The 12355-nt window shown below is 42.3% G+C and overlaps 1 protein-coding gene across 1 annotated transcript in view; it reads right to left on the reverse strand.

Moving 5' to 3' along the window:
- The window catches only part of LNX2 (ligand of numb-protein X 2), a 60071-nt gene extending 47763 nt beyond the window's left edge, over positions 1-12308 (reverse strand). The window contains exon 1 of the mRNA XM_054059315.1: positions 12115-12308. The gene's annotated coding sequence lies outside the window, so the exon portion shown is untranslated. The remainder of the gene's footprint in view (positions 1-12114) is intronic.
- Between the last annotated feature and the right edge of the window lie 47 nt (positions 12309-12355).

Genomic DNA, 12355 nt, shown 5'->3' on the forward strand with positions numbered 1-12355 from the left:
TACTTCTCCTTCACTGCAATATTATGTTGTGGTGCTAACTCAAAAGTTCAAATCGTTTTCATTTCTTTATTACCAGTAGCAATCTTGGAAATGCTGCCATTAGTAGTAAATCTACATGAAGTCGCACTCCTCTGCTGCATTTTGTGCATAGCAATCAGTTCATAACGCAATTTTGTGTTGTTTAAAATTCAGTTTATTCTTCAATCACTCTGCTAGTCTGATTCTAATTTATTATATTTTCTGGTACATTTGATTTTGGATATTATGACATCCTTGGTCATGCCATTAGAGAGGAAACATAAAACGGTGAGGATGCCTAGGGACAGCTGAGAGTAAGACAGCAACAGCCTGGAAAATTAACAGTTATCTCTGTCTCTGTGCTCAGCTAGACCTCTCTCGCATTAGTGCTAAAAAAATAGGGCACTATTTCTTCAATATAGACCTGACATCCAGGAATAGCCTCAGAGGCACCATAAAACCTCAGCTAGTGCAGTGGGCAGCTTGGGTGGCTGGGAGGGCAGCTGGCAGCCTCTAAGCTTGTTGGGGCAGCTGAGTGGCAGAAGAAATGAAACACCAGCCCTGCTGCTGCTCAGAGCTCACCAAAGAAACCAATGCTGTTCTAAATGCCACTGACATACTACATACATTGGTTATTTTATTTAGCCTTGCATTGTCTCAGTCCTAGCCATTTCTTTCTCCCAGTACCCACAGTGAAATGAGAAGCCTTCTCAGAAAGCTTTTCTTGAGAATCCTGGCAGAAGGGAGGGCTTCACCTCCCCCTTCGGCTTGGTGACCGACTACATTAACCTTCAGGGCTTGCTGCCAGCCCCACCTGCTTACTCAGGCTTTTGCCAGCAAGAGAAGCTCTAACTGCACTGATTCGTCCTTCAAAGATGCATCCTCTTTCGCTTACTTCTTACTTCCCCCTACTACTTTTGGTGTTTGAACTCCTGCACCCAGCAGATGGATGGGTGATCCTTATGGAGAAACATCAGGCTACTGTATTCACATCTGACCTTCTTTTCTACAACAGATTCTGACAACCTCAGACATGAAAAATCCTTGTGTGTCTGCATGGTTTGCTCTGTCCCAAGAAATTCCACGCTGAGATTTGAAAAAATTTGGATTTCCCTTCTTTTGTCTGTTCTTCAGCAAGCCTGAATACAGTTTCCCAAAACAATACCCAAAATTGAACACTTTGTAGGGAAAACAGGCAAAAAACAAGGAAAACCCACGAGGCTGGCAGCATTGGAAAGAACCAACAGCCGCGGAAAACCTGGCGGGACCCAAAGCCACGCTGATCATTTTATCCTCCAGGAAAAACAGCAGACTACTTTTCCTCTAGAGGATAATGAAGTTTTTGCCTAAGTTTTTTTACAGCTCAAGCAGTATTGCCAGGTTTTTCTAAACCTCACAAGCAGTAGGGATTTTACTAATGATGTAGTTGCTGCAACTGTTCCAACTATTTAAAAAGACAATGTCAAAAATTACATGTTGCAATGTTAAAACATGATGGTTTGCAAGCTAACTTATAAAATTAAGAAATGCCACTTTTTAGCTTACCCATTGCCTTTCAGCTTTCCCCACCTCTCTTGAACCTGTGTTGTAACTCACTTGTTGGTTTCTGTCCAGAAGCCTTTTTCCCCAGCAGCCCAGCCTCGCACAAGGGACGGCCACAAAAGGGAGTAGCATGAGGGATGCATAAGCACATTTACAACTTTAGGTTGCTTGATTTCACATTAAAACCCCATTGAATGAAAGTTATTGGTGCGTAAGAAATACAGAGCATAATTTTAGCTTGTGAAGTCTGATGGAGTCAGAGCAAATCAGATCAGGTCACACATAGGTGGGATGGAGGAGTGGGACTGAGGGGCTATTCCCTCCTACTAAGTGCTATCCCACGCCCAGCACCATGGAATATCATTGCCACGACAAGAGAAAAGAGCCCCTCTCATTTTGGTGCATGTGTACCAGGAAAAGATAGTGACCAAGTTTTTTAAAAGCAACTAAGAACTTCCACTCTAACCATTTTTTCTCAGTCCCCTGTGCTCTCAAGTAACTTGTCTATGCTTATGCTGCAAATCAATGCACGTGCTCCAGTGTCTCCTGCACCTGCTCTAATTACCTTATGTTGGAAATGCACCATGAATTGAGACCAGAGACTCGATTTCACTTCCCAGTGTGCAGAAAATAATCAACAATAATTGATGTCAGTTGGTTTTGTTTGGGGCATTGCCTTGAGCACACAATGGAGACTTAAGGTACGCAGCAAGAAAAGGAGGATTTGTATATAAAAATGATTCAATAATCTGAAAAAAATCCCTCAATAAATAAAGGAAGTTTACAGATAATCATATTAAAGATTAGAGTTGTTTTAAAACAATGCAGAATGCATTTGAGAACATCTGGGAAGATAGATCGCAGTTGTAAACACAAAACCTTGGGGGAAAACATTTTGCCCCTCAAATAGAAAACAGTAATTCACTTTATTAAATTCTAATCCTCTTCAATTCATGTTAAAGCAGAGCATTTTTTCCACTTAAGAGTTTTATGTATCTATTTAAATACAATTTTATAAATAAATATTTAAATATATTTAAATACAGTTTTAATGTGTGATTAATTATTTAATTAAACAATTGTTACTATTGCTTCCATTTCATCTCAAATTTGAGAAGCAGGCTGATTTCAAGTCAGAAAACTAAATAAAATTTATAATTTAATAAGGACAGAACTTAAGCTCTGCAGTAAATATATTCTGATAGCAAAAGCAATCTGATGTCTTTTTATACGCATGCATTCATCAGCTGGAAAATTAAAAACATAACTCACTCTATCTTAAAAATGTTATTAATTTTCCATCTTTTATTTACTGTTTTCCAAATTCTTGTTGTGGGGATTTATGTGAAAATCCCTCCAATAAAATGCATAAATTGTTCATGACATTGTCTATAATCAATGGTGGCAATCAATAATATTTATACAGATCTATTTAAACAACACATCATTCAAACTCCTCACTGCTATAACTACTGACAGCACTGGAAGAATAAAATTACTCCATAACCAAGAAGTAAAAGCAAAAACTACAGACTTGAACAGTAATTAAGTTGGTAAAAACACATTGCATTGGATTTCTGTAACATCGTCACTCTCTGTAATTCAACTTAATTATTCCATAAAAAATGCTTAATATTAGAGCTAAATTTGGAAGGTTTTCAAAGCTAAGATCTAAAAAGAAAGAAAGGAGAGCAAAAAAAAATGTTGAAAGAAAGCAGTAAGTAGAGGGTTTGTTTTTATCCTTTTTATATGGCTTTATTTACTTATATATAGAAATTAATTTTATCTATACACATATAAGTAAAGTAAGTTAACGGACAAGTAGAATGCTAACTAGATTTGTACCACCAGCAATTCATCCCTAGCAAAGAAATCCTACGTGGCATACCTTGCTGTACCCAAATCGTCACAGGTGTAGTGAACTCAGTGACCTCCTGTAAGCAGAAGTAGGCAGAAGGACTCTCACACCCACAAAGGACCCCACAGTGTCACCACTGCAGATTAAATTGTATGGTCAGGCAGTAGGGAGGGCTATACAGGACTCAACATGTGATACCTCACCTCAAAAATAGCATATATAGGATAACAACTGCTTCTAACACGAGTGGGTGCCTTGCAGCCAAGTCCCTTCAACTTAACCTGCTCAGCAGGTTTTCACGTATACGCGGCCTCACCTATGCCAATGGCATAGAACAAACCATCCTCTTTCTCCTCAAAGTCAGTAATTGTGGCTAAAACAGAACTCTTTCCTCTTTGGTACTTTGAGGTCAAAATAAACCACACAGCACAATGCTGACATTACTGTGAGAATTAATTTGCCTCCACTGAACTCGAGACGTACCTAAAGACAAATGATCCCTGTTGTGAAATCTGTATGGTTCTGATCATTCATAGGGGGTAACACGTCAAGCTGTACACAAAATTTCTTCATCAAGTATCTCCCACTTCATAACGGCACGGCTCTTGGTTATGAACATTTCCTGGCTTCTCAGCTTTCCAAACTTTTCAAAATACGACTTGGGAAAGGATTACACTTCTACAGCATTCTCTAGTCGATGGCGCACAACCCTTACTGCAGGAGAAAGAACTGTAACAGTTTCATTTCACACTCTGGTAACCCAAAATTCTGCATTACAACTCACTTTAGTGTTAATTTTCCCATAGATTCTCTTTTTCTGCTTACATGGCAAGACGGCTCAGGTCAAGTGCACAGACAAACTGTGCTGCTGATTCTCTTTTTACCACCACTGAATCACCTTCACTTTTGCTTCACTGGAAAGTTATTTTGCCTGCAGAAAGCAGGAGAGCCACAGTCAATAGATAAGTCAGCAGTTATCAGTCAGAATGGATTTCAAAGTGGGGAAAAAACCTCCCCACAACTAAACCTGCAAGTATTTATGCAGGATCATGCCTGCACTGTACAAATACACCACAGCAGGTGTTGTTTGCTGCTGTACATGCAATGAAGCCTAATTCAGCTCGTGTCACTTCCAACCATAGACAGATACGTATCAGAAGCTACCGAATATGAAAGTGCAAGTGCTGAGCTGCTTCCCAGATAACAGCAATGAAGAGTGGTTATTTTGCCAGAAAAGTAGAAAGACACCTTTTTTCATTGGTGATTTGAAAAATACATCTGGTGGTTGTCGCTGAATTCTTACAAAGCTTTATAATGTGTATGTAAAAATCTAACTTACATACCTTTTTAAGATATTCAGATGAAATGCATGACAGATCCACACGTACACAAACATATCTGTATTTTTAGCCAAATACAACCTGGGTGAGATTAGCTTTAACTTCAGCATTTAAAAGGAATTAAAATAGTTAAAAAGCTAACCTATATTCTGAAGACATTCAATACTAAACAAATGGTATTTTATACTGGTTTAGTATAAGGCAGGAAACGCTGTGATTTTTAAAGATTCAATCATCATTAGAAGCAGTAATGACAGCTTAGTAATGAACTACTTGTAAAAACAGTCCAGAAATTGACTTGTACTAATTTTTAATTAACATAAATGCAAGAACTTGCAAAGACACAGAATTATTTTACTAATTCACTGGGTGAGCCTTCATTAGCTTCTGTCAGTAACAATAAATGGCTGAGAAAACGTCTCTAGACCAAACAAGACATAAAGACAGGAAGAAGAGGCCAAACAGAAGGAAATCTTCATGAACCTGCTCCAGAAGAAGCACCACGAAAGAAGGTTTTTGAAAAGTTAAAAAAAAGGTTTACTTCAATGAACAGTTGGAGCAGCCTCACAGAGCAGCAGGGATTTGGATGACAGCTACGGTGCACACGTACTGTACCAAAGCTACAATTACACCTGTATGATAAGAATGGGGTTTATAGCAATGTCTTTGAACACGACCAGAAATTTTATACAACAAATCAGAACCTATGTGGTCTTGTAATGTATCAATCAACTTTCACTTGCAGTTATTTCAGTCTGGTTACAGAGTGATTTTGAACAATTTGATTAAAAATGTACAATGGGAGACAATGATGATACGGGGAAGGGAAGTGGATCTAATAAAAAGAAGCAAAAATGCATGAAGGGTGGACTATTGGCAAATAAATGCATTAACTCTGATGTAACAATGAGGAATCCTCTGCACACAGTGGCAATAGCTGTTGCTGATTCTTTTCTTTTCTATAAACTCCAAACATGTAGAAGTAGCTTCATATGGTCCACGTGTAAGTACCTAATTTATTGCAGATACTCAGTGCACTGTCCATGTGGCACGTACAGATATTAACAGCGCCAGTGTCCTCCCTGAAATGTGATTTGCTCTAGATGTAGGCTACCCATCATCCAGATGATGGGCAGATGAAGGCTGACGCATGTATTAGAACTGTTAATGCTACTCTTCAAATTGTGTTCCTTGGATGGGAAAGTCACTCTCTTCTACACCAAGGAAACCCAGCCATAAGATGGACTCAGAGGGCACTGTTCTGCACATACTGTTACTAAAGATAGTGGAAAAACTAACTGTGTTGAAGTAAAAATGTGGTTAGTTCAAGAGCCTTGTGGGGGGTATGTTTTTTCTCAACAAGAAACAACATCACTGTTGTTTTGGTGGTATTGCAGGTAGCAGTGCCAATTAGGGGAATGATTTGGATGACATCACTACATCCGCAGAACCTCTCAGTACAGCTGTATTCTACTCCCAAAAAAATACATTGCTCATAGAGCCTCTTACATCTCAGGACTAACACAAGCTACAGAGAAAAAAGTGCATTCATGTTATGACAAAGTAAAATGCATCAACAAAGAACGCTTGCTGACATTAGCCAAGCTATTTTTGTAAATGAAGATTTGTTCAGGAATGCTAACCAAAATTTGGTAGCCAAGAAATCACAACATGCCTAGATTCTGAAACATTGCTTTATGTCACAAAAAAACCCCATGGGTTGGTGCTTTCAAAGCAAACACAACATTCCTGTGGCAGAACACGATAGTTTATCGGAGCACAATATAGCATCCACTGAAAAACGTTTTCCATGAACTGGTTTCATTACACAAGTCAGCGATGCTTTTCCTTCATCTGTTAGTTTAACCTGAATTTCCATTTGCTTCTGCTGTGCCAAAAACCTCTGCTGCACTAGCTTTATTTTTCCTATGTATGAACTCAGAAAGGAGGATTAGCATCAATCTGAAGAAAAAAGAAAGCCGCAGCAAGGTAAGAGCTTAAAATTCTGTTACTAGTATTCTTTGGCCTTTCAGGGCCAAAATTTCGATGCTGCATTAAGAAAGCGTTGCCTGTGGAGGAGAGCTCAGATTCAAGTAAAAATTACATGTAAAGGAAAAAAAATAAACATGATGAGTACAACTTCAAGAGTTGATAGAAGTGTCAATGTGTAGGAGCACTGACTTGAACCCAGTAATAAACTATGTTTATTCACAGTTGTTTTCTAACCAGCCAGCTCCTGCCGATGCACAACGCAGGCATCCTGACAGCTTCCACTGGGTTTGTGTGACTCCTTCGGAGATGAGCACAGGAACATGCAGTGGCAGAGCTATCCCAGGGGTTGGAGTAGGGAGAACAGCCTATAGCACGCTTCAACATCACTCCCACTGCAAAGAACATACCAATGCAGAAGTAAGCAGGGCAGCTTGCAGCTTATTTTTCCCCACTGTGCTGAACAATATTTGACAGCACTACACCACTCCAGGCAACCTGATCCAGAAACCCCACTTTGCCTTTCTACAGCTATTGGGTTCCTCCCTTTGCCCATACACATTCGTGTTCTCCTTTAACACGCACCACTGACAGTTCTGCTCTGTTGCTAGAAACATTTTGATAGAGCAAGACAAATAAGTCATAGTTCCTTCTTCTTCATGATCTCGAACTGCCTGTTACTATCATTTACAACATTTAAAAAACAGATCGGTTCGTACATTGCATATACTCCTTCATCAAATTGCATTTTGCTCTACAAACAAGCGTTCTTCATAAAAATTCTATGCACTCCATAAAACAGTGGTTAAGCATGACAAATCTCTGCAATGAAGTATAAAAACAGTCTTCTCTGTGGAATGAAGGAAAAACAGACAGGCAAAATGCAATATCTGTCACTCCATCCCAAAGTAAACTAACTCTGCCTGAGTAAAAATTAACTTCTGTAAAATACTGAGCTGACACCTTTATAACCTCATAATTACTTTCTTATCCAATTTGGTCTGCTTTGCAGTGATGACAGCAAGAAAATTCTAGACATTCTTAATGAAATACCACAAACCCAGAAAAACACCACAACTTGCTTAATTAAAACAAAAGTGAGGCTGCAAATAGTGAGCTACGTCACCCCAAGCTTGCATTTCTTTAAATAAAAAAAGTTCCCACTAGTTGAGTGGGAAAATGGCAGAAATGCAAAACAATTTAAACTCTTGCATGTTCACAAGTTACCTGATTTTATATGAGACAACTGCATACTTATGCTTTTCTTTTCACCATCTAGTCCACAGCTCAGTGTGAGAGACTCGGCAAGAGACTCCCCTCTTCTTCCAGCCCTCAAATTACTTGTAAAAATAACATCAATTGAAATAAGCATCTATGACAACATAAAGGATTGGCATCTAAGCAAATTTATACCACCGAAAATACTTTAGAAATAAGAGACGCCTGTGGTTGTGGCAAAGCACATTGCAAGGATGAAGTCAGCTCAGGTAGAGCACTGCTACCCCTGTAATGCAGCAGCAGGGTGGGAGCGCCTCTACGTGCCAATAGCAGACGTCAGCTACCTATATTATCTCATGCGGAATACAAAACAGTCAGTACGGAAACACATGACAGGTTTATCCCATGAACTTTGCAAACATAAACCCTGACCCTGAAAACATTTACATGCAGGCTTAACATTAAGCCTACAAACAGACTGACTAATTAAAAAAAAAAAAAACAACTTGGGTGTTTAAACATATGTAAGCGCAAACATCTACAGAACTGGGGCCAAAAAGCCGAAAAAGCACACACCACAATACTATTATTTTTTATTGCTCCATAAACTCCATGACCCAACAATTACATAATTTAATACTGATATTTAAAAGAACTTTCATCTTTGAAGGGCACTACAATTTCTAAACAACAAACTCCATTGACCTAATAAAGCAATTAAGCAGCATGCAATTCAATGGTGTCACATTAAAATTGCTTCTGCAAATCAAATCAACCAAGAATTTTCAAATATCAGAGACAAGCCGCTGTTGTATCAAACAGGGCAACCAGTTTCCTCTGTTGTCTCTTACACCAGGGAGCCTTTTAACACTAAATAAATGCTGTTTTCTTATCAGTTGCAGCTCTTAACGTCTAACAGCCCTTTAACCAAGCAGCATCTTGCTGATCTATTACATCAATTTATATTAATCCAATGTCTAGTATACATCATATCCTTACATGTTACTTTGATATTGTTAGTATCACTTCTTCGCAGCTGCTTTCAACTATAGTAAGATATTTTTCAAGAGCACAGAAGAATGGGGAAGAGGGGGATATTCTGAAGTACTTTCAAGTGGACAGTTTGTGCTGCGTTTGACTCAGAGAGTTAATTTTCTTCACAGCAGCTACCAGGACTATGTTTTGTATTTGTGCTGAGAACAGTGTTGATAACACGGGGATGTTTTCATTACTGCTGAGCATTTCTTACATAGTCAAGGCCTTTTCTGCTTTTCACACCACCCCACCAGCAAGTGGGCTGGGAGTACACATGAAGTTAGGAGGGAATACAGGGAGAAAAGCAAACCCAGTGGACCAAAGAGATATCCAAGGCCATCTGGCATTGTGCTCAGTATATAATCTGGGGAAAGGAGGAGGAAGGGGACACACGCACATATTCAGAGTGATGATGTTTGTCTTCCCAAGTAACCATTACACGTGATAGAGCCCTGCTTTCCTGGAGATGGCTGAATACCTGCCTGCTGACAGGAAGTAGTGAATGAATTCCTTGTTTTGCTTTGCTTACGCACACAGCCTTTGCCTTACCTACTGAATTGTCTTTATCTCAACCCACGAGTTTTCCTCACTTTTACTCTCACAATTCTCTCCCCCATCCCACCAGGAAGGATAAGCAAGCGGCTGCATGGTGCTTAGCTGCCAACTGAGGTTAAATCAGGACTAGAACCTAACAAACTTCTGGTGGGTTTTAGTGATACAGGCACATAAATATAGACCAAGATCAGGACTGACAAGCTGTTTGGTGCAGCTAAAGCCTTACAAAAAAACTAAGTTTCACCAAGGTCATCAGTGCTTCCATGTGAGCAGACTCCAAACAAATGCCAAAGACTGCAATGTCAAAGCAAACATTTTTGTAGTTACACATGACAGGTTTTAGCAAGCTTATTTTTAACCCAACCTAACTGTCTGAAGAGAACAGTACTTTTCCACCCAATAACCATCTTATAATCCTCTTGCAAAGTTTCATTCCTACAACGTAGCTCAATTTTTATATTTTTTTATTTCTTTTAAATAGAATATTTGAGTCCTGAGTAGGGAAATCACATTGTGTTTGTAAATCTCTGACCTGAGTCCAAGGCCCTGGGCTATTTCTTGCCGAAGTCACTAGGCAGAGTTAATGGTCAGTAAAGTTAGAAACTCAGTACTGAAAACTCACTGTAAAATTATGCTTTCTTTTTTCCCCCTAACATCTATAGATTTTAGAATCGTAAAAACACAAGCACTTTAAAACATAACATTACATACTTTTTTATTTAAAAAAAAAGCGTAAATGGGCACAATGGTGTTCTTTACAGCCTGCTGATTTTGGAGTTAATCATTTCATACTGCATTTTGTTCAGGAAAGAGCATTCCTCCCTCAGTGAGTTGATCATTTAAAAATAAAAAGGTAAATTATAAAGGACCCTATTAAGTCTTACAGTTCTAGCAAGTACACTGATAAAGTCAGGGCAGCATATGGTACCAACATGTTTATTTTCCAAGTGGTAAGGACACTAACCAAAACCATCTGATGTTTCCTCCTAAGCCTCCTTGATCTGCTGCTGGATTGCAGCTTAGAATAAAGCATCACGAAGCCAAAAGGAACTGGGGTAGAGGAATGAAAACAAACCAGTAATTTGAAGTGTTTATTTAATGGGAGCCATTCTCAGAACAGTTTCTCTTTTGAACAGAAGCTCAAATGCATTTACGATTCCAAATTTATTTCCAGACTATCAAACGCACCCCAAAGCTAATCCCTAACAGACAGTTTGTACTTTGCACACAGAGACAAAACCAAACCTACAATATCACGTAATTAAAAAAGGAATTAAAGGAAGCTCAGAAGTACTTAATAGTGGATTTATACGGAAGTAAACAAATCAGCACTATGCATTAGGAACATGGTAAGGAAAGTCACAAGGGACTGTCAGATTTGACACTACCACAGCTCCAGCAACTGCTTTCTCAATAGTTGACCGAGTACTAATATTCTGTCAAAAGCAACGATAATTTTGAAGTATGCCTTGTTAAAGTTTAAAAAACACATGATGTTTAAGTTTTTAAATCACATTTTCCATGTGCAGAGCTAAGAAATAGGTGAAAAAGTGGCGAGCCAGGGTCAGAGCGGCGAGAACTCGAGTTAACACTCTGAAATAGCTGCCAAATCCATCGGCTTCGGGGACATTTCACATACAGCTCCGAGTTCCTCTGGCGCAGCTGTAAAACACATAACCTGAAACCAGCTCCTGCAGCAGGGGTTCGCTCGCAGCTGTTCTTCTGCCTCCCCCGCACCCACTCAGCCATTCCACCCCCTCTCGGGCAGCAGCGCCTTCCCCGCAGCCACACGCGAGCGGCACCACTGGAGCCAGGGACCCCAAAACCCCCGCGATGCCGAGCCAGGGGTCCCCCGGCTCCCCTCCGTCTCGGGGAGGGGATCCTCGCTGCCTCCGTGCGGGGCCTGGGATGCGCCGATCCCACGTGGGCTGCGGGGAGGGGGGACCCCGCTCCTGGCTCCGCACCTCGGGGGGACCCACACCTCGGATCCCGAGCGGAGGGACCAGCCATTGGCCCCGCACTTCGCCAGGGCTCCGGGGACCTCGCTAGCGACCCCGCACCTCGGCTGCCGAGGGGGGAATCCCTGCCAGCGGCCCCACACCTCGGTTCACGAATAGGGCGACCTCTGCCAGCGGCCCCGCACCTCGGTTCACGAATAGGGGGACCTCTGCCTGCGGCCCCGCACCTCGGTTCACGAAGAGAGGCACCCTGCACCTCGGCTGCGAGGAGAAAGGACCCTGCCCACGGACGCGCACCTCGGTTCCCGAGCGGGGGGACCCTGCCACCATCCCCGCACCTCACCAGGGCTCCAGGAACCCCTCTAGCAACCCCGCACCTCGGCTGTGGGGCGGGGAGCCCCACACCCCACCGGGACTCTCAAAGGCGGGTCCCTGCCCGCAGCCCCACACCTCGGCTCTCGAACAGGGGGACCCCACGGCTTAGCTCCCGGGCGGGCTCCCCTCGCCCAGCCCCGCACCTCGCCCACACTCGCTGTCCCCGCAGCGGAGGGGGGCGCGGCCGCCGCCCGTCCCGGGGACGCGGGGCGGGGGCGTCACTCACCGCCGTCTCCGCGCTCTCCGCCGCCGCCGCGCCCGGAGCAGAGCAGAGCAGCCCCGCAGCGCTCGGCGGGCGGTGCCGCTGCCCCGCGGCGCGGCCCCAGTGACGGCGGCTCCGCCACCCCGCGGCGCAGCCTATGGGAGCGCGGCCGGGCGGGGCTGTCCCCGCCGCTCGCCTGTCGGAGGACGAGGAGAGCGGCTCCTGCCTCCCGCGGCACCCCGGAACCCTGAGGGGGAGCCGCGGG

The sequence above is a fragment of the Cuculus canorus genome, chromosome 1 (genome assembly GCF_017976375.1).
Source record: "Cuculus canorus isolate bCucCan1 chromosome 1, bCucCan1.pri, whole genome shotgun sequence".
Taxonomy (NCBI): domain Eukaryota; kingdom Metazoa; phylum Chordata; class Aves; order Cuculiformes; family Cuculidae; genus Cuculus; species Cuculus canorus.